The following is a 23,660-nucleotide window of genomic DNA, read 5'->3' on the forward strand; positions in this document are numbered from 1 at the left end:
GCCCCTGATTCCGCAGCGCTGTACAGAGAACTCATTCACATCAGTCCCTGCCCCATATTCCCTAACATACACACACAGACAGAGAGAGAGTCTCTAGGGTCAATTTTGATAGCAGCCAATTAAACTACTAGTATGTTTTTGGAGTGTGGGAGGAAACCAAAGCACCTGGAGGAAACCCACGCAAACACGGGGAGAACATACAAACTCCACACAGATAAGGCCATGGTTGGGAATCAAACTCATGACCCCAGTGCTGTGAGGCAGAAGTGCTAACCACTAGGCCAACGTGCTGCCCACTTCTCCGACATTGACATTACAAGAACCTATTTCTATAAGCTCTTTAATGCTCATTATATTTAATGCTTATTATATTATAGAGCCCAGCGTTTTTCCAGCTATTACTATACCCACTCAACCACTCTTCAACCCCATATAGTGATTTTATATTTTGGAGTGCACCATCTTCTGAATCTATTTTCTGGAGCAATGTGGATACTTACACTAGAGGTCACTAGTAACATAAATAAGTATGTGAGCAGACAGGAATAAATGTACTTTGTAAGAGTAAAAAAGTCAGCATAATGTTGCAATGATTATGCAAATAATTAATCAGAAAGCATTGACAAATCTGTTGTTTTTAAAAAAGCATTAATGAGATTTTCCTAATTACAAATCCCCTGTAGCTGTATAGACGGCTTTTACTGAAATGTGTAAATATATGTCTGCGAGGCAGACTCTAAATCTGTCTCTGCCGGTTTTATTGCCCGTTGTCGGAACAGGACCACAGCTTGCGAGGTGTCCTTACCTAGACCTGCATCTCACCGCCGGGAATGGCGTGCTAACAGCGATCATACTTCTGCAGTCGATTTTATGCAAGATAAATTTTATTATGCTGGATTAAATCACGTTTATGATGTGACATGACTACCATGGACTTAGCATTTTGTTTATGGAGCTCCCTGAACAACTTGGTGCCACTTTGTGTTTTCAGATAAAAATTGCCTTCACGGTACGCTAAAAGCAGACCTGTCCAGCTGGCGGCCCTCCAATTCTTTTTTCCTTTACGCCCTCTGATCCCTACCAGTCTCTTATTTTTTTTTAACAGTATACAGTCTATGAACATGTAGTAATAATGATTATATATATATATATATATAGAGTCTGCTTTGCCGTCATGTCAGCGGCCACTCTCCATGTCATCAATGTGGGAATATCTTGATTTTTGTTGGAAGGATTCCTTACAGTCTGTGATATTATTTCTTATCACCTCAAGTCATGTACACAGTAAAGGGAACTTCAATGATCGGTGGATGCAAATTGCAAAGAGACTCTTTCCCCCCGGGTGCCATAGATGCCACAATGGAGCCGTGCGGGCTCTCTATTGAATCATTGCAGGGGAGGACTGACTCGCTAGGAGGCTCCTGATATGCTCTCTGTCCCTTATAGTGCAGGAAGCTCTATACTGCTGTGTCGATTATAGGTGCAGCATGCTGTGCTTGTGAAACGCCTGCTAACAGGTTGTCTTGTTCTGATTCCGGTTCTGACCTCTGCATTTGAATTCTAACTTCTATCTAGATCGCTGCCCGCCCTGACTTCAGCATTACCCTCTGACTAGTCTCTGGATTGCTGCCAGCCCTGCCCTTAAATCTACTTTGTACACTGACTACTCTCTGGATCGCTGCCAGTCCTGCCCCCTCTGACTACTATCTGGATCGCTGCCTGCCCTGACCTCAGCTTTAGCCTCTGACTACTCTCTGGATCGCTGGCAGTCCTGCCCTTTGACTACTATCTGGATCGATGCCCGCCCTGACCTCAGCTTTAGCCTCTGACTACTCTCTGGATTGCTGCCCGCCCTGCCCTTAAATCTGCATTGTACACTGACTTCTATCTGGATCGCTGCGTGCCCTGACCTCAGCTTTAGCCTCTGACTACTCTCTGGATTGCTGCCCGCCCTGCCCTTAAATCTGCATTGTACACTGACTTCTATCTGGATCGCTGCCTGCCCTGACCTCCGCATTAGACTCTGACTACTCTATGAATCACTGCCAGCCCGGATGCTGAATTGGACTCTGGCTATTCCCTATTTCAGAATAAGGCTCTACTACTACTTCCCTAAGACGTGGGGGCAACCATGCACCAATGAGCCAGAGTGGGCGACTACTAAAGGTGAAGACAATGACCAGCCTGTTTCCAGAGGTGGCACTGTGCCTTTGACGTCTGGCGTCGCAAGAAGAGCTTTCAGTATTTTCTCTTGTCAGTAAGTGAATGTTAATTCTCACCAAAGCAGGAATATTTAATGGACAGTAACAGAGATGTGTAAGTTGGGGCGGCCAGGTAGACCTGGATAGCAGCAAATTATTTTACTTTAATTCTCAGGAAAATTAACCTCACAAATGTGGCATGTGTCCATATTGAGCATTTGCAAATTCCTCCCAATACCTCAAAGTTTATAATTGTGTCTATCCTATTAATTATTTTAATGTTGTAGGACTTGGTGGTATTTGTTGCTGTGTATAATAATTGGGTATTAATGTGTACCTGGTCGGTCTGCTGAGTGTGTCTTTCTGCAACTAATCCGGGGGGGTCTCTCTGTAATATCCTGGGAGGGATGCATTCCATAAAAAAATTTAAAATTGCTTTAACCTTTTCATTGCCACCAACATGTGTCTTCCATTACTGCTTCCATGTAGCCAAGAGATATGTCGTGTATTGGTCTTATTTGTACAGCCGACTGATTTTCAGTTTCTGGCCCCAGGGCAAACCATGATCACCTTCTAGGTGTGAAATAACAAACCTATGGCTGACCAGTCTTCCCCTAAGGTGGGGTCCCACGTCGATCTCACAGTGGTTTCGCGGCCAGGGCTGTTGGTAAGCTGGGTAAGTAAAGCGGGGGACTGCTTGGTAATTATTTTGGCTTAGGGGGTGCCTTGAAAAAATAAAGACCCTAATGGTGTCTCAAACTGAGAAAGTTTGGTATCCACTGCCCTAAGCCATACAATGCTGCGTTTGTCACACCCCATGTGGGTGAGCAGGTACTGCCCCCTGGTGGACGTGGTGGGTTTCACTCTATGGGAGCTAAAGGACGGCTCTGGTAACACGCTGCTCCCATCAGAAAGCATTGCGTAAAACACACTAAAATACACATGCATTTTATTATGGCCCACAAACCTAAGACAGTTTAAATGTAGTGGTATAATTCTAGGGTAACACTGATTGCATGAAATAGCAAAGGACACAGTCATGAGTAAATTTGGAGGACACGCGTTTAAAGCTAAACATAAGTGGATATATAATTAGTTAGTAGTTGCGCATTACACTGTTGTCAAAATTGTAAGCAACTTTTTTTTTGGGGATATATTTTATTAAAATTGTGTGTTTGACCAAAAGTTGCAGGATAGCGTGGAGTACAGAAATGTGCATACTGGTTTGGATTCGGAATGCTACTTTCAGAAAATGTGTGGTTTGGGATGGCTGCAATTGAAGTATGTAAAAGTTAGCCAAGACAGAACTCTGGCTGCAAAAGGGTGGTCCGAAAAATAGCTAAGTACATAAGTATGCAGTAATGACCTCCCAAGCGTAAGGAAAACGTTAGTCAACAAGTCAGATGCGTCAGACATGAAGATTCACTTACATTTAAATTTGCAATTTTTTGGTGCAGTGTATTTTTTACTGTAAACAAATTTACAATAATTCAATTGACCGCAAGTTTTTTTTTTAAACCGCGTTAAGTCATTTTAACGCTGTTTTTTATTATTTTCGAGTGGGTTAACTTTACCCGCGATTCAATTCCATTTTTAACGCTCCGTTTTTTTTTCATGAAACGGTCCTCTGGCGCTCCAGTAGAAGGTCTATTGAAAGTATAGGGTGTGCGAGAGGCAGCCGCGTTAAACGCTATTCAATTGTTTTTTAACGCGGCGCGTTAAACAGGCCAATATGCTGTTTTATCTCACTCCTCTTTGGGGTGTGATAAAAATAAAAAACCTAAGAAAATTATTTGAAATCATGTAATAATGAAACAAAAAAAGATAAAACTATGTTTATCAGTAACGCCTAACATGTAAAAGTTGATTTTCTTATGAAAAAATAATGGTAAAAAATAAATAAATAAATAAATAAAAATCACCAATTAAATATATTTATGTATGTTTTTGATACAAATATCTATGTACTAATGTGTTTTGACATGGTATAGATGATTCTATAGTAAAAATAGTTAAAAAAATATGTTAAAGAAAGTACTGTAATGTAGATATTATCAATAATAATGGTTGTGTAATGCAATCTAATGTATGAAAATGTATGCCAATCCTTTTTTTGTGTTATACATGATCGCGTTAAACACTCCCCTTCACTCTCCTAAAAACAATGATTAACGAGCGGGGCAGCGTTCACTCTTTTTCAACTGAATTGCACGAGTTTTCACGCTGCGTTAGCTAAAAACGGTTGCTATAGCAGTTAAAAACCTGCGTGTTTTTTGGTTTTTTTTAACGCTGCGGGAAAAAAATACCATCTTACGGTCAATTGAATACCCCCCTAAGATTCAAAAATAGTAAAATTAAAATACAAATACAGTGACAATCGATAAAATAAGGCAAAGGACCAACAAGGTTTTGTGTATAGCAGTGTTGGCTAACCTGTAACACTCCAGGTATTGTGAAACTACAAGTCCCAGCATGCCATTCCAGCAATAAGCTGCTATATATTGGCAAATCATGCTGTGACTTGTAGTTTCACAACACCTGAAGTGTCACAGGTTAGCCAACACTGTTGTATAGCTTTCTATGGAAAATATTACATCCTTTTTTCTGACCAATTTGGGTAGATACAGAGGTAAGCTACACTGAGTCATTAAGGGGGTCATTATGCCAGTAGGATCTGTAAAGCAGCAATTTAAAGCCCATATTCCGAAGAACTACTTAAACTAGTGCATTCTGTTGGTGCATTTATGCAGAGAAATTGGAAAACTTGCATTCTTATATGCAATTCAACAACACCATTAGATACCTGGACTAACAGCCCTTTCCTGCTTCTATACCAGTGTTGGCTAACCTGTGACACTCCAGGTGTTGTGAAACTACAAGTCCCAGCATGCTTTGCCAATATATAGCAGCTTTTTGCTGGAAAGGGTATGCTGGGACTTGTAGTTTCACAACACCTGGAGTGTCACAGGTTAGCCAACACTGTTCTATACATTTAGCGAACCTGCGATTTGCTAAAATCAACCTGAATATACCCTGACAATGTATTATACTTCAGTATGTTGTGAACTGTGTGTCAATACTTGCAAAACCATTGTTATACATGCATATCTGATACTAGTGTTGTCATTTACAGGGAGCCAATAAAGATTGCTGTGAACAAAAAAAAAAGAAAAGAAAAAATACTAATCCAGGAGCAGTGAGGGCATTGCAGGGTGAGTGGTTACACTGAGTGTAATAATGTATTGGTGGAAAAGTTCTTTATATAAAAATCTGTTTTTATTCTCTTTATAAGTGTATATTCATTCAATGAGAAAATGCAAAAATATGTTATAGTCAAATTGAGCAATCCTGTCATAGCCGGGATATTACTGCACCAAGGTCCTCCAAGACCAAACTACATGGTTTTATTTTTTTTAATGTGCCCCCTCCTAATTTTGTTTTGGGTACGTTAATATCAGCTGAGATACTAGTACACACCCTGACATGATTTGGAGGGATATTACATAGTTAACATTAATCTGTCATGCATGTACCTAAAGGGATGCATTTCAGTCTATATTATTTTACCTCAAATTATCTGAAAACATGAGAAAAATTTAAATTAAATGCTGAGTAATAATTAATGGTTCGTTATTAATATCATTTTAAAATAGCTTTAATGACATTATATGTCATACCCTATCTTTATTTTCTATAGTTTGTTTTTCCAAATAACTTTAATTTAGGGAGTTACTTACTGCTGGCATGTTTCCAGTTAATAAATGAGAATAATGATTAGACAAGCTGGTTATGAGACCACACCTGTGTCATATCTCTACCTGAGCACAGGTGAGGTCATTATACACAGCCACATAACCATAGTTACAGGTAATATCAGTGCTACCCAAAACCTCTTCTAGACAACAACATCGCTGACAACTGTACCTAACGGCCGAGGACAGTCTGGGATTTGAAAGATTTATCCCTGTTTTTCAGACTTGATGAAGTGAGCATTGCAATTCCTGTTTGTCTCTATAGTGTATGTTCCAATATGCATTCTTATTACCTGGGCTTTGTACGTTCATATTTTTGCTTCGGAATGTTTAAAGGTTGGGAAAAAGTTACATTATAGCCAAAGTACAATAAAATTAATTAGATGGGGGTTATCATGCTCAAATAGTACTATTGCTAAATAAATAAAAAGTAAAATTATATATAGTGGTCAAAGTGGAAATTTATTAGTGGTGGTATGGAAAATATAAGTGAATGGAATTTAATAATTTTACAGTGAAGGTAGTGTCAGTATAGCCTACTAGCCCACATTGACTATGTGTGTGTGTGTGTGTGTATATATATATATATATATATATATATATATATATATATTATATATATATATATATATATATATATATATATACACACACACACACCTTGGAACTTGTGGACTAAGCATTGTTAAACAATTTTTTATTATCTATATTTGTTTAAACAGGTTAAACATAAAACTTAGTTGAGTAATTAAAGTAAAAAAAGCCATGCTAGGTTTGGATCATTTGAGATGCCCGTGATGATCTCTGCTCTGTATTGTAACAACTCACCAGGCCGTCCGGGTATCCACATCCCTCCCACATGAACACCAAACTTATGTGAATAAGCAGATCATGAGGGAGGAGCATCGACACCCACTCTGCCTGCGAATAGGAGACCAGTTATAATGCAGCGGGGAGTGGGTGTCGATGCTCCTCCCCCTCCTACTGCTGTACTGCCTGTATACTCCTAAGGGCAGCCCTGCCAGTTAGTATAGTTTTGTTTTTATTTCTACTTGAAATGTTACCCCCATATAAAACATTTAATTTTGGGTGTTGTTGTTCTTTATGGACCTCTCATCAAGTTAAATTATGTTTTTTATTTGCTTGTATGTCAGTAGAGTTTATTAAACGTGTAAAGAAGGTGAGACTAGAGAATACATAGGTTCCTTTCTACTCCCTTTTGTTCTATAACGCCTGAATACAAAAGCTCCATCATAGATATGGTAGTATTTAATAGCATTAGTCTTTCTTTGTAACCCCTCCTTATACATCCTCACTCTCACTCATAAATCAATAAACTTAATTTGCTTTATCAAATTATCTGTCTGTTAATTGTTAAAGCAATAACCGTCCGGTCTTTTTATTATTTTGTTTTTCATGTATTATGTAATGTGTTGTGGGTCGTTGCTGTCTGTGTGTTGTATGCTACTGTAAATGTCATGTACGGCGGTGCGGACCTTTTGTGGCACCTTAGCAATAAAAAAATAATAATAATAATAAGACATTGAACCCTATACAAGCTGCTGTGCTGTATTCTGCGGGATTGTACAACAGAAGCCGACGAAAAAAGAGGAATAATATGAAACGATCATTTCTGTTTTCGTAGCAGAAAACCTTTATAAAGAATTGCATAGCAGCAGCAGCAGCAGTCTGCCTTCCTGACTAATTTAGAGACCGTTAAATACAATTCCTGGACAGAATGGCCTTTGATGTAAATTAGTACGGACAGCACGTAATAACATGGCTTGGTGTTTTGCAGGCATAATAGTGAAGGCACCAACAATACGAGCCAGAATCAGACCTGGGGGCTTCAGTGTTCAGGTCTCTGCAAATCACAGAATCAAGCTGAATGACCCCAGCGGCACTTCTACCAGGTAAAAAAAAATAAAAAACAGTATTTTATTTATTTTATTAAAGCCACGGAACAGCAGAGGGAGCTGTTCTACAAAAATTGACAAGCTTGTGTGCGTTATATAGACTGTGATTTCCTTATCTAGAAGGCAAGGTACTGTTGGTGTCTTTGGTGAAGAGAAGTCTTCCTTTACAGCTGTTCTGTGTGTGAGCTATTAGTTCTTTCCAAACCACCTCTGCACTTGACATATATGGAAATATACCCCAAAAATTAAGCACAAAATGTACCTGTCATTTTTAATGTCATGTTATGTACAATGATTGTCTTAAGATTTATTTTATTTTTGTATATGTTATAATTGTTAACGATCTCCACGGAAGGTACTGTGTTAACGGTAATTAAAAATATATACGTACCTGTTTATTAAAAGGCGGCAATAGCGACTAATTTCTATCTTGGCGATGGAAAATCTGTGATTGTCGCCATTTAGCAATAACATATATCGCCGGGGTAGTAGAGAGATAATAGGCGTTAAATAGGTGTCCCCATACTTTCCGTAATTACATTACGTTCATCATCATCATCACCATTTATTTATATAGCGCCACTAATTCCGTAGCGCTGTACAGAACTCACTCACATCATCTCACAAAGCAGCTGTACTGTTCTTCACTGGACACTTCTTCTAGTCCGCGATTCCCGGCTGTTTTATATCTCCTCACAACATGTTAGATATGTATAAGTCTTCAGTTATTATAGGAGTAATGTATTCTGAAATTAATTTATGGTAGAGAAATTTTACATAAACAACATTACATTGAATATTAAATGCGTCAATGAAGACGTGACTTGGGTTTTTAAATGCACCCATGTTTATTCATGATTATGTTTTAGTTTATTACAATATTTTAATACTGGCGTGTCTCGGAAACATTGATCAGGTGTAGGCCCGGGTCGCAATATCGAAAAGATCAGGAGCCACTTTAGTAAGTGAAACCTTAGTTTGATTTTTGTCCTCTAGCTCAAGTTTACTCAGGGGAGGGCTGGCAAATTTTAACCCAGGGGGGCAAGACCCGACAAAGCAGCCTGTTAGGAACATTTTAAAGAGGAAAGAAGAAATTGTGATCATCTTCGTTTAATTTGTATTGTCTAGTCATATAACTTAACACTAGGATGTCCAGTCACGTTAAGAATACAATAAATAATAAGTGATTTTATGTTGCCATCGAGTACATGGTACCAGCACACATGTTGATTATGTACATTTATTAAGTAATATACCCCCCACCTATAGTTGCCCCATTTAAAGTTTGCAGCACTTTGGGTTTGGATCTGTGCAAATGTTTTTTTCAAGCTTTGCGGAGATTCTATGGTTCAAGTTCTACACAAGCAAATTTTCAGTCATCTGTTCAGATTGGCAGCTGCTCTGCCTAAGAGAAGTATGTAGGTGCCAGTGTCTGATTGGTAAAGATGTAATTGGTGTATTAGAGATGTATTAGAGATAAGTGTAACTTTAGACAGGAGCATAGCTATAAAAGGCCAATTTCTCGTTATGCCCCTAGTATAAAGGCAAGCCTGTAAAATGTACGTCCTTTGCATAAACAAAATGTGTCACTATGGGTATATAACATTTATAATTTTACTGATCGTCTAATGGGCAGTGAGCTTTAGATGTGACTTGGGTATGTCTATTTTTTTTAATAATGCAGAAAGTTGCAGTTTTTTTCGTAAAGCCGATGGGAAGCAGCAGGGTGTGCGGGATTAGATATCTCATTGGTACCTGATCGCTGATCGGAGCCGTAGTGGCATAACCGGGGGACTTGTTAGATTCCTGCAGAGATAACTGCTGCAGAGGATCAGCCCATTATCGCAGCCATGTGATTCTTTCTTTCCGACTCTTTCACACACCCTTGAAACGTTCGTTTAAAATTCCGTAACATCTGCCTCTGTACCCTGAACTGGTGTAATTTCCCATAAGGCTTCTGGATGTTTGGGGGGCAGCAATCCTTTGTTTTTTGTTTAGAACCTCGTACTTCTTTAAAGTTACATTTTGTTTATCCCCCCCCCCCCCCTCCCCCCAAGAACTGTATTCTCTGCTGCTGAGTAGTTTGTTTCAGGCTCCTAATCGTACCATTTTGTAACATCACTGCAAACTGACTTTGAACAGAGCTTCCTGATTTGTTAGGTGCATTTAATTAGGGTCCAAGCACCTTTATAATTGATCAATTCTTAACTGAGATGTCCCTTGTTTTGACTTGAGCAAGGGTAGACCAAACGGAAGCCAACCGGATCATCACAATATTCACAACGGCACAGAGTGTTTCAGTAGATGAGTGTGTTGACCTTTGTGAGGACAGGTTTGCCTGTGACAGGGGCAGTAACATGATGTGAGGAGGGGAATAGAGGCAGCAGGAAGCCACAGACTGAGAGTTATATAGTGGATGGAGCAGGGTCCACAGCAGCACAGATTGTATCAGGAGATGAGTGATGTGTTAATGAGGACAGGGCTGCATGTGACAGGGGCAGTGACATGATGAGAGGAATGGAGGCAGCAGGAAGCCACAGACTGAGAGTTATATAGTGGAAAGAACAGGGTCCACAGCAGCACAGATTGTATCAGGAGACGAGTGATGTGTTAATGAGGACAGGGCTGCATGTGACAGGGACAGTGACATGATGTGAGGAGAGGAATGGAGGCAGCAGGAAGCCACAGACTGAGAGTTGTATAATGGGAGGAGCAGGGTCCCCAGCAGCACAGAGCATGCTCACCGAGAGTTTCAAACGTTGGTGAAACTGATACCGAAATTGCATCTGAAGTAATATTGTATAGGTGTGTACCCAGGATTGATAAATGAACCACCTGTTAGAAGCAATGTATACAACACGTTTTCTTGTAACCTTGAGGCTATTTATCTGTTTACACATCACACTTTTCATACTTTTTAACAAAACATTTAATTGTAGCAAATTATATCTGTTATCGTCGGATTTTCCTTGCTCTCCATACATCTTGCACAGTGCCGTCAACTTTTAGAGAGGTCACCATTGTCCCAACTGTACCTACAGCAAAGATTATAGAACCGACGTTAGCCAGTATACACCATTTATAACCTTCACATGTACAGCATGAATAGATGGAAGACTTCCGCTTTAAAAGATTTCAGGACAAGCCCCTCTCTATCCAAATAATGATATTTTACTTCCTAGGACACCATATCTCTACTGTTGATGCAAATGTAATTAAAAAACTATATTATTATATAATTATTTTTTTTATTTGTCCAAATCCAACGTGTGTCTGCCAGAATGGGATATGAATATTTGATTTGACAAAGCGTTCTACGCAGCCACTGTTATGACAATAGTGATGGGGGGGAAAAGGCATTGTTTGCGATGGGTCATCTTAGCCCTGAGGGATGTTTATTTGATGGAAACCAAACTCCTGCACTGCCCCAAAGGCTCCGGGAATCAATGCAAACAAATTTACCCATCAGCCGAATGTTTTTTTTTTTTTAATAAATTTCCAAAGTCCTCTTTGTTCTAAAAGTCTCTGTGAGCTGATTCCGCCTGAAGCCAGTTGATACGTTCTGTGCGCGTTTGTTGTGTTAGCCTATATTTCCTGGTACACTCTGCAGAGAGAGGCAGGCTACCTGGGATAGTAATTATTTATGAAGCATTTCTATATTGTCTATCTTTTTATATAAACAAGATCCAATGTAATTTTATTTTATTTTTTTTTACCTTTTTTTTATTCAACGGGGGAGGCTATGAATCCAACACCAGAGTCTAAAACCAGCGTCAATGGCATATTACAATATGGGCGATCAAGGTGGGTAGCCTAGAGCGGACCCCGACTCGGTGCTGAAAGTGGGATCTTGACAAGTGCGCTTGTCGAGAGGCACTTGCTTTATTTACCAATGAAATCGGGGAGATATTGCTGCAAAATACAAGGAGTATTCGTCTTGCTGTATTTATTAAAACACTTGGGGCTAGGGACTTGCTGAGTGTTCTAATGAAAACGTAAACTCAGCCGCGGTCCCTAGGGAATATTAAAGAATTATGACGGTTTCAGTTGGGCGATAAGACAAACAAAATGTATCTGAATGGTGGCTCAGGATGGTTTCAATCCACCACTGGTTATTGTGTTAGTAATTTACTTATCATAACAATATATTCCCGATCGTCACTACAACGAGCAGACGTCTTGTGGCCCCGTGTTTGCAAAGTAAATAGACAGGAGCATTTCGGTTCATGTTTCCCGTCTATATCTGTCCATTTGTCTACATGCCCCTGTTTCTCACATTGCAGATAGTCTTACCTATCTTATTATTGTCAAACTGTGTGTCTCATTACTTGGTTACAGGGAGCATTATGAGTGTCTGTGTGAACAGAACATATTGCAAGCAATGGTGTAAGGAATATATATATAGGCTTAAAGCAAAATAATTTGATTATGCCCAAACACTTTGTTGAAGTATTACAGTCCTATAAAGTTTTACAGCTTTATAAAGTTTTATTTCTTTCTTATTTTGGTGCCACTTTGGTGGTGTGGTTCGTAAGGCTAATTTATAAATGGAAAAGTTAGTCCTATCTTTGTTGAGCTATAGAATGTACTGGCTGAAAATGTTTTAAAGGTACAATAAAGGGGGTACTTCATGAATAACAACAACAACAACAAAAAACACAGCATCACATAATTTACAAGATGACACTCAGAAGAGGACCTTGAAATAAATATATCTATGGTAATAGTATGTTGGGTGTTAATGGTTATGGGGCTTATTTAATAAAGCCACCCAGCCCTTAAACCCTGTGAAAACGCCTGTTTCCGCAGAATGAGGGCAGTATTTAAGTATGAATGTTTTTAAACACTGATGTAATGCAGGAGGTATCGAATGTACAGATGACAGAGAGAACCCAGAAGAGAAGGGTTTTGCCACTGCAATGGTTGATATAGGTGGGGATAGTCCTCGCAGGGCCAGCCTCTTGTGCCAGATGCTTTGTCGGCATGACTTTAATGATAAATTATTCAGAAACGTTGCGAATATCGGCTATAAGAAATGCAACTTTTTTTGGGAAAAATGCATTGTTACGTAAATAGGCCCCAATGTCTTGTTAAGCGTTAATGATGATGTCTCCATGCTGGGGGGGGGGGTTAAGTTCAGGACTCTCTCTATAAGAGTCTTCTCGGGTTATCACTCTGTATTCAGGGCAATTTTGTTAATTTGTTTGGGAGGAATGGGAATCCCAAGCTTTTTCTGGAAAGAAATATATTGCGATATATATGCTCCATACAGGAGAAATAGATTTGTTAGTTACAATCACAGGGAAACAAATTATAACCAATGGGGTTTTCCCCTGGAGATCAAGTAATGCTGTTGGTACCTACATCATAATCTAAATTATCGTTTAGGAGCAGGGACCCTTTAAAGTGAGGGTGACCTTGAATTAGGCCCACCAAGAAATGATGTTGGGTGTTCAGGAACAAGGGTTAGATGCAGCTAGCGGCACTTCTGGCACATTCGCCAGAAGGGCCGATAGCTGTATGGGCCGATCCGGCTCCCCGCGCTTTCCGTGTTCCACTGATTTCACTTTCGCGCAGCCGCATAGGAGTCTTCACGATGCGCGGTCTGTTGAGGGCATAGAGTGCTGAGGTAAGTTGGTGTTCTCAATGGTTCTCTATTCTTTTTCTTTGCATTCCTTTAGGGAAAATGGTTCAGGGGGGATAGTGACAGGTACTGCAGGAGGAGGGGGAGTAAGTAAAAATTACATGGGGTGGGGGGGGCTTAAGTGAAAATGTCCGCAGGGTGAAGGGGGGGGTGAGTGATGATGTCTGCAGGGGGAGGGGGAGTGAGTAAAATGTCTGCAGGGGGGGAGAACAAAGTGAAAATGACTGCAGGGGGGTTTGTACAAGTAAGTGAAAATGACTGCGGGGGGGGGGGATTTGGCTGTAGGAAGGGGGAAATAGAAATGGCCAACGTGTGTGGGGTACAGTATATGACTATAATGTGTGAGGGGGACAGTATATGAATATAATGTGTGAGGGAAGAGGGGGGTCTTAATATAATGTGGGAGGTAGACTATTAATCTAATTGCAGCTAGGGGCTAATTTATTGGATGCCATTTTATTTGTGGGGTGATGGTGGGGCAATTTAATTTAATAGTGGGGCCTATCAATTTAAGATGGGTGATTGGACCTTTAATTTAATGCTGGGGTGGTTTGGGAGCTATTGACTGAATGTGTGGCTGTTTGGGGAAAATGCGGCCTATTTATTAAATGTGATTATGAATTATTTGCCTGGGATGGTTGTAGAAAATGTTTATATTTATTAAACGTAAATGCTATTTAATTTCTTGCTGGTGTTGTTTGGAGGGAGGGAAATAGGTTTATTTATTAAATGGGAATACTATTAATTTAATGTCAGGGCTAGTTGGAGGGAGACAGATGTATTTATCAAAGGTCAATACTATTATTTTAATGTTGGGGCTTGAGTAAGGCCTAATATTAAAACGTGGGTGCTATGTTGATTTAACACAGGTGCTGGTTGGAGTTTTCTAAGTTTCATGTACCCTTTTTTTCCAAATTGGGCCCCCAACATTTCCAGGATCCAGACAAGCAGCAAGTAATCTAAAGACACCAGCAGCCACAAGTGGTGAAAGTGACAAAAACAGGTAGGAGAGACCAGGACAGTCTGCCAACTGTCCTGAATTTGGTGGGTGACTGTCCCGCTTTGTCAGGATTTGGTCTGACTACAAGGACAGCTGGGGGGTATGTCCTGCTTCACACTGTACTGCTTGTGAAGGCAGAACTGTGTGCACCTAACAGTAGTGCTCACAGTATTGCCTGTGTATTTGTCGAAAATGTATCTATTAACCATATTACATCATAGGAGCCCCACTGTCTTAAGTGCCTAGGGCCCCTTGAGTCTTAATCCAGCTCTGGTTAGCAGGAGGAATCTGATAGTTTCTCCCAGTCCCCGAATAGGACACAGCCTGCAGAGCAAGCCGAGGAGCTCTACGTTTTATGAGATTTATTAATCTTACTAAGAGCTTCCCTGCTCACTCTACAGGAAGTCCCCACCCTGATGGATGTCGGCAGCATCAGAAGCATAGATAAATACAGTGGTTGGGGGTGTCGTAATGTGTGTGGGTGGCCCCCATTCTGCCCAAAACTCCAGACATGTTAAAATTTATTTGAAACTCCTCCCTCTTTCCTGGTAACCCTGTCCTTTTTGTGGCCCACGAATCGGGATGTGCCCCTAAAATCGTGACCCTTGGGAGATATGATGTAATTCTTCTTTGATTTAGTTAATTTGGCAGTGTCCCGCCATTTGGATGCAGATTTTTTTTTTTACCACCCTAGCTGAGACTTGGAGAACCAGGCTTCATCCATGGACGGTTGGTGTCTCCAATACCCGTTAACGGGGGGGGGGGGGGGGGATCTAATCGGTTGTTAGGGGATAATGACTCCATGAAATAGGTTGTTAATGACAACGTATTCACCCTTGGGTGTGGATAAGCTGTGTACTCTCCTTATGGCCTCCAGGGCTTATAATTCGGGTTCCTTCCTTCCGTAACCACAGACTTTCCACTCATCCCACACTTTCATTATATCAAGTACGTTAAAGGGGTCTGGTAAAGATTTACTGTTCATTTACCGCTGTCTGTGTTAGAAAACCATTCTGGAGTAATGGATTTCTTGACTCTACAGCCCAGCCCATAGCTTGTAATCTTTTATTCATTCAGCATGTTATTATCTTCTGAATTGTACACTTTCCCTGAGGCCAAAGGTGCTAATTAATAAATCAATTCATCGTTACCGAGCATTGAGAATAGACTGTCGGTGGTATGTGCCGTCATTTCTTCTGAGCATTAAATTAAATAAGGTTGTTATTGGGTTCCCCTATCCCACATATACCGCATACACAGGGGCGCAACTTCTTCCTGGTTTGGGAAGTGTGAAGAAACCTTTACGCGTCTCGTTGCAAAATTGCGTGCCGACATGGCGATGTGAACAAACGTCAGTCCTGACTCCTATATATGTACATTTTACATTGGAATTTATGCATATAAGCATTTGCATACCGTGTATGTGGTGAAGGCGTCCTAATAAAAGTATAGGCGGCTAACCGTCCTCTTTCACCTTGGTTGATGAATAAAAATTCCCTTTAGGGTGGTGAAAAAAAGGTTCTGTAGCTCCACACTGAATGACCTCCCCCCTAAATGTGCACCCACCCCCACACAAAGCTCATTTATAGCTCTTTTATATCTCATCCTGACACATAAAATCTTGTTTCTGGACCTTGGTGCGGTATGATGCGCATTACTGGAAAATAACATCTACCACCTTCACCCAGTACCGTCCAACACAAACACAAACTTTAGCCCAATGTGAAAAGACTCATTAGCGCAAAATAGGCACAGACCAATCAATGGACAACTTTGTGAACGATATTTTAATGTGTTTTTGCTAAATGCAGGTATGACCGTGGACACTGCGGAGCAGAGCAAAACCCGCTGGTTACGGCCCTGGTATTAACCTTATGGAAGTACATACCTAACAGTTTATACTTAGCTACATAGTAGGTCAGTACAACAGCTGTTTGCCTGAGATCATTTTCACTATTTGCTAGAAGAAACCAACTAATTGGGCCAGAAAATTATCAGATCTGTCATTTGTTCTCACAGTGTGAATGGCTTTTTTTCACTGCTTGGTAGAAGCTTTGTGACAATGCAGACTATTCACAGTGCAATCTACACAGGCATAGGACACTGCACCCCCAACATGACCTGACCACTGGACATGATCATAATACAATTCTATTACACTCTATACAGACATAGGACACTGCACCCCTAACATGACCTGACCTCTCGACATGATGATAATACAATTATATTACACTCTATACAGACATAGGACACTGCACCCCCAACATGACCTGACCACTGGACATGATCATAATACAATTCTATTACACTGTATACAGACATAGGACACTACACCCCCAACATGACCTAACCACTGGACATGATCATAATACAATTCTATTACACTGTATACAGACATAGGACACTGCACCCCCAACATGACCTGACCACTGGACATGATCATAATACAATTCTATTACGCTCTATACAGACATAGGACACTACACCCCCAACATGACCTGACCACTGGACATGATGATAATACAATTATATTACACTCTATACAGACATAGAGCACTGCACCCCCAACATGACTTGACCACTGGACATGATCATAATACAATTCTATTACGCTCTATACAGACATAGGACACTACACCTCCAACATGACCTGACCACTGGACATGATCATAATACAATTCTATTACACTGTATATATACGATGTGCCCTAACTTTTGCACATTCCTGTATATAAAAAAAACCCAAGGCTTTTATACAATGACGCGTTTTTCCACCACCACAGATGATCCTCAATAACTTGTAAGGGTGGTAAAATATAAGTCATGTTAAGAATTAGCCAATCGTACTTTTCACATCAAAGACTCTGCTCCCTATTTATCAATATTGGTCAATGTTGAAGATTATTGGAGCGATAGAAAATATCTTATTTCCAATTTAACACTATAAGGTCCCCGGAGCATCTCCATTATTCTCCGCTCCCTGTGATTCTGGCTGGCGGGGGTAAGAAAAGTCTTACTGCTCTCTAGGCCAGTGCAGGGTCCCCAGGCAATTCCGTGAGCCCACTTGCTGGCTCACACATCTGCAGCGGAACTGGAAGCTTGGACATCGGATTTCAGTTCCAGCTTTTGTTTAAAAAATAATAATGAAGTTTGAAAAGAGAAATTTAAAAAAAATAAAAAACTACAATAACAAAAACTTTATTTAAAATTACTGTTCTCTGTTTGATATGTAGAGCCCTCTGTCTCTCGCAACTGAGCACATGTGCTTTAAACAAAGAGCCATTCCTGTACATATACTTTTAAGATGCAAAGAACCGCCTGGCCCCTACATGTCTGGATAGGCCGCAGACACATCTCCAGTCTTCACAGGCCTTAAGCAGCATCCACAGGATTATATAAACCCACTACAAAACAAAAATATAATTCAGCTTCAGCAGAGATCAAAAAGTTTTATTTGGGGTGGGCGGGGGAGGAGGGGAGAGAGATTTCCACAAATGAGTCTGTTGTTTGCATATTTCTGCTTCAACCCCTAACCTCTCCTAAGGACAGATAGATGTCTGCGTAGGGAGCCTGGGGGCAGTGAGCTGGGGATCTATATTAATCCTCTCAATGCAGCCTTGCAGTTCCCAGCGTGTGTGAAGAATGTGTGAGTAGCCCCAGGGAAAACTGGCATCTAAGTCAAAGCAATAAAAAATATATATATTTTTTTTGTTCAAAATAACCCTTTATAAATGTGTTTTGCTCTTAGAATCTCGCTTTCTATTCTTGGTTTCTCTACACGTCTTTAAAACCAAAACGTGGTTGGCAGATTTGTAAAATTGAGGCTTTCTTTAACCGTGCCCTTAATGAGAGGTATATACATACTGCTGTTATATATATCATGAGAACCAGATGCATTTATGACTTACGCCACAGAATTCTCTCTCTCTCTCTTTTGTTTTGTTCTCCGAGTTCTACTCGTGTTTCTGTTTTATTCAACCTTCTGAAAACAACAGCCTCCAGCTCCCCTCCAGGCATCCGCAGGGTTGAGTCAGGTGTTGACCTAATTTTTTACTTCTTGTATCATGTGATCGTTTTAGCAGCAAGCAAAATCTTTTTTTTTTTTTTTTGCTATTTATTTATTGTTAAATGCAGCAGAGATAATGAAATAATTGTTCGCTAAGGCATTGTTAGCAAGAGGAATTTGTTCCAAGCCAAAAACTCCCAAATGAGAATGGGGGAATGTACATTCTTGGATGCTTAGGGTAACATTTAACACATAATTTGCTAGAAAACATTGTTTTGAATATCGCTTTTTTAAGCACATGTGCTTGTTTGTTTTGTAGTCTCTTGGCTTCTTTAAGATGCACAAAATTTGCTGCACAGGCCACTGGATGGCATCTCGGTGTCATGTAATGTATCTCCATGGAAGAACATTTGCTGCAATTACAAGTGGAAGAGGAAGATTGATTGCAATGATCATTCAAACTTCATGCCGGGTAATATATACCAGCTATTAATTTCTGCATTTTATTGGGTCTCTTGTCACTCTTAGGGGTATATTTTTTAAGAAACCCCCCCCTCCATTATGAATTTTTTTTATCGCCGCCTTTTGCAGCGATAGAAACTGTATTTCACTAAATAAAATATCACCAGGGCAATGGAGCGATGCTGATCTCGCCGCTGATGCTGGTCGGCTGTGGTAAGAGGAATCTTACAACTTGTCAGACCAGTGCAGGGTACCTCTGCGCATGCATCAGCTGACTTGGCAGCTTGCGCAGGCTCACTGGAAATGGAAACGCGGCCTTGGTGTCCAGTTCCAGATTCAGCCCAAAAAAGTATATCAAAGTTATTTTGATAAAAACAAAACAAAAAATATATATAGAGAAAAAAATAACCCAAAACTTTATTTAAAAATAAATTAACAACAGAAAAAATGCTTTATTTTAACAATAATAAAGCACTTTTTCCTGTAGGTCCCCTAGCAGAGATGGGGAAAGCAATTGGAGAACAGTGGGATTATTGTACTAGGACAGACCCAGCGATTTCAATAGCCGGCGAAAGCTGTCTTCCAGAAGGAGAGTTTCCTAAATAAAGAAGCTCTAAATTTGGCAAAATGGGAGGAGGAACCAGACTGGTTGGAGAAGTGGCAAAGCGTCCTCTTACCCCTGCCAGACAGTATCGCTGGGGAACTGAGCATCGCTGAGGCACGGTGTCATAAGTCCCAGTAAGGCTTGCAATCGCATTTTCCTCCCACAGGCACACAAACGCACATAAAGGTCAAGACACTCTTAGCACATTGGGCAGCCCGACCATGGCCTTATCTGTGTGGAGTTGGTATGTTCTCCCTGTGTTTGCGTGGGTTTCCTCCATGTGCTCCGGTTTCCTCCCACACTCCGAAAACACACTAGTCAATTGGCTGCCATCAAATTGACCCTAGTGAGTTCTCTGTACAGCACTGCAGAATTAGTGGTGCTATATAAATAAATGATGATAAAGTCCCATGCTTCCTGGTACACACAGCAGAAACACCATAGAGAATTGTTGATGGTGAGATTGTACGTGATCATTAAAAAGTTATCAGGAAACCATCCAGTCTTTCCAACTGCATTGTCTTCTTTCCTGGGATTCCTGAAATCATTTAGTGTCTGTTGCATTACACTGAACTGGGATAGGTCGTCTTATGAGTCTGAAGTCATCGTGGGCTCTCTGCACAATGCAATGTACTCTGGTTCTGGCCTGTTTGTGTCATGTGCTTTAATAAACGTTATTTATAGTGAGATTTGTTTTGAAAGTAACATGATTTGTACTTGACTTACGTGTTTTTTATAATTTTACTACTACTTTTCTTTCATTATCCTCCAAAATGACACAGCAATGTATACTACATTCAGCTGTGTTTGATATGTTGTGACAGGAATAGGTAGTAGACACCGTCTCCTGGCGCTATTTAACACAGTAGCCCAGTGGTTCCCAAAGTGTGCGCCGCGGCTCCCTGGGGTGCCGCGGTGCTGTCACAGGGGTGCCGCGGGCGCCCTTGTAAAAGAAGAAGAAAAAAAAAGAATTTACTAATCCAGCGCCGAATCCTCCTCCTCTGTTCTCACTGAACGCTGGGCGTGACGTCATCACGTCCGACAGTGTCAGTGAGGAGCAGCAGCAGAGAGGACATCAGGAAAAAGGAAAGCAGAAATAAGGAAAGAAGGTAAGTAAAGGAACAGAGAGTGAAGGGGGACAGAGTGTGAGATGCTGAAGGGGAGGGACAGAGAGAGAGATGCTGCTGAAGTGGTGGGACAGAGTGAGATGCTGCTGAAGGGGAGGGACAGAGAGAGAGATGCTGCTGAAGGGGGGGGGGGGGGGGAGAGAGATGCTGCTGAAGGGGGGGGGGGGGAGAGAGATGCTGCTGAAAAGGGGGGGGACAGTGAGATGCTGCTGAAGGATGGGGACAGAGTGAGATGCTGCTGAAGTGGTGGGGCAGAGTGAGATGCTGCTGAAGGGGGGGGGGGCAGAGTGAGATGCTGCTGAATGGGGGGGAACAGTGTGAGGTGCTGATGAAGAGGGATATGGTGAAGAGGTGCAGTGATATGATGAAGGGGCTTAAATACATCTTATGTTATTTTGACCCAACTACTTAAAAATAGGAACTACCCGGTAATTATTTTGGCTTAGGGGTGCCTTGGAAAAATTATGGTGACCCTAAGGGTGCCTCGAGCTGAGAAAGTTTGGGAACCACTGCATTAGCCGGTAAGTGACAGGAAAGTCCAGGAGACTAGTGCTACTAGCCAACAGCTAGTTTTATTGCACAATAAATACTCGATAACAAAAGCAACAAAATAAAGCCTAGCATGTCCAACTCTAACGAACATACAGCCCCCTTTACTATTGTGAGACCTAGTATCCAGCCCACACACAATAGGTGTAAAGGCAGGTTTGTTCCACTTACAAAACCAGCTGTCTCTCTGAGCATAAGCTTTCTTGCTTCCTTCCTCAGGTAGTGAGAGAGCAGGTGGGCACACCCTTTTATTTAGGCCTCGTAGCTGCAGCGTGCTAATAAGTATGTTATAAGGAGGCCAGAAGACTCGAACTGGCCCTCAGGAATTTAGGCCTGGCCTCTTTCCTCTATTCACTCCAGGGACACTTAATCCAGCTCTCACTTGAGCCAAACCGATTAAAAAGCTGTGTTTCCAACATGTCATACAATTTCTCTGGAGCTTCTAGGGAATCCAGCTCTGTAATGATCAGGCTGGGTCTGGCTCACATTATGGCAGGGGAACCCTATGCATTGTGCTGATTGCAGCTTTTGTGAGGGCGGGGGTTGGAGTGTCTCTGTGAGGGGGAGAGTGTCTATGTTTGTACCCCTACCTTAGCAGTAAGCTGCCCAAGCTGTAAGTACTGGTTTCACTTTGGGGGATTAGGGGACTATTGTGTTATTATTTATTTTTTTAGTTTAAATGCCAGTCATCATTATACATTTGGTGAAAACTGGGTTATTTTTATTGTGTCCACATCAAGAGCTCATCCTGATTCACCTGTGTACTTATGATTATTATGAGTTGCACATATCTTAAAATACATACAACTCAAAACACATGTGCATGCTGCAATTTTGTGGCCGCAAGCTTAAGTGTGAGCCCAGGCTGCAAAATTGTGTCTCACTCTAATTGAGGCCCTTTGTGTGAAACAATGTAAGAACCAGCGTCCGTTATGCCATGTCACCCGGTGATGTGAATGCTCGCGGCATTGGTTGGGTACGTGGTGAACAGCTGGTTTGGGGTGTGGCTAGAGTGTCTAGGGCGCATACGCATACGTGTCAGTAGACAGAGAATTAGGTGGGAGCCAGAGTCTATAAAGACTCTGGCTTCCCGCCCTAAGGGTAACCATTTTCTAGCCGGGACCCCCGAGGGAGGAGGTGATCCTGGGTCCCCGCCAGTGAAAGGGGGGGCACAACAGTTAAGCACCCCTCCAAATATGAAAGAGAGCCCTATAGTGAGCAATAGGGCTGCAGCGAAGGATCCCCACCTTTAGGGGTACCCCGGAAGCGGCACCCGTGAAGAATGAAAGATAACATGGAGAGGTGCAGCGCTGGTATGAAGTGGAAAGCTGCTAGAGAAGTGTGCAAGCAAGAGAGAGGCTTGTATGATTTACAGCCAGAAACCCTGTATAGGTGTAAGTGAGTGGCAGGTGCTACGGAGAAAACATTTGTATGACAACAGGGAGGAAAGAGAGCCCCTGGTATAGTCCTGAGGAGTGTCAGCACCTAGGGGGAGAGTTAATGGTCCGATGCCTTGTAAGACAGAATTATGTGCCCCTAAGCAATTGGGAGAGTGCCATGTAAAGCAGTACAGATGGACCCTGCAGTCAGGAGAGTTCTGTGTGTGAGTCAGGAAGTCGGTGTCTAACAACAATGAGGTGATGCAGAAACCCCTGACGACTGGGAAGTATAACAACTATAAAATAATTTCAAAGTGTTCCCTTAACAGTTATTCCCAGCTGAGAGAGATGATGGGAGATCCCCGGATAGGAGGGAAGTGCCCTGTACAACAGCAGTAGGAGCCCCCTTGGAAGTACCCCCATAACTAGAGGAGGGGGGTCGCTGTGTGGTAGCAACTTGGCTGAAAGTTGGAAAAGAGGGTCCCTGAGGTAGGGGACGGTGTGCACTAGTGAGATGCAAGAACTTCTGGACCATGCCCAGCGTCTGCAAGTATATATGATTGACTCTGATGGCTGCTGTGAAATACCTGTCCCTACACCATCGGGTATGTGAAATACCAGTGGTATTGTTGCAAGTGTGAGCTGGAGGAGTTGAAGTGGTCATACAACCTCTACCTGCAACCGTTATGCTGTTTTGTCTGCCACATGTGACTGTGTTAAACACCCGTGTATTCGGGGAGGGAGGGGGTCCTCTGGTATTGGTTGCCCATACCCACCAGCTAGCTGGGGCAGAAAGTACTGACTATAATTGCAATTTGGCCTCCAGAGCGACCCTTCACAACACCAGCTTTAGATGAGTTGTAGATTGCATCATCAAGGCTTTGCCCAGTTCAGACGGGAGGAAGGTGGATCCGGGAGTGTCCCTGAAGCTTGGAAGTCTCCCTGACACTCTGGTAGAGTAAGTAAGTATGCACTACGCCTAGCAGTACAGCCTAAGAATTGGCATACTCCACTGTG

The 23,660-nt window shown here is 41.6% G+C and overlaps 1 long non-coding RNA gene across 4 annotated transcripts in view; it reads left to right on the forward strand.

Moving 5' to 3' along the window:
- The window catches only part of LOC142104484 (uncharacterized), a 290,160-nt gene that overhangs the window by 9,212 nt on the left and 257,288 nt on the right, over window positions 1-23,660 (forward strand). For 3 of the 4 annotated variants that reach the window (XR_012679573.1, XR_012679574.1, XR_012679572.1), the window contains exons 2-3: window positions 5,335-5,413; window positions 7,752-7,866. This is a non-coding gene — a long non-coding RNA (uncharacterized LOC142104484). The remainder of the gene's footprint in view (window positions 1-5,334; window positions 5,414-7,751; window positions 7,867-23,660) is intronic. The other variant, XR_012679575.1, reaches the window with a different exon arrangement.

Source organism: Mixophyes fleayi, chromosome 10 (assembly GCF_038048845.1).
Source record: "Mixophyes fleayi isolate aMixFle1 chromosome 10, aMixFle1.hap1, whole genome shotgun sequence".
Lineage (NCBI taxonomy): Eukaryota > Metazoa > Chordata > Amphibia > Anura > Limnodynastidae > Mixophyes > Mixophyes fleayi.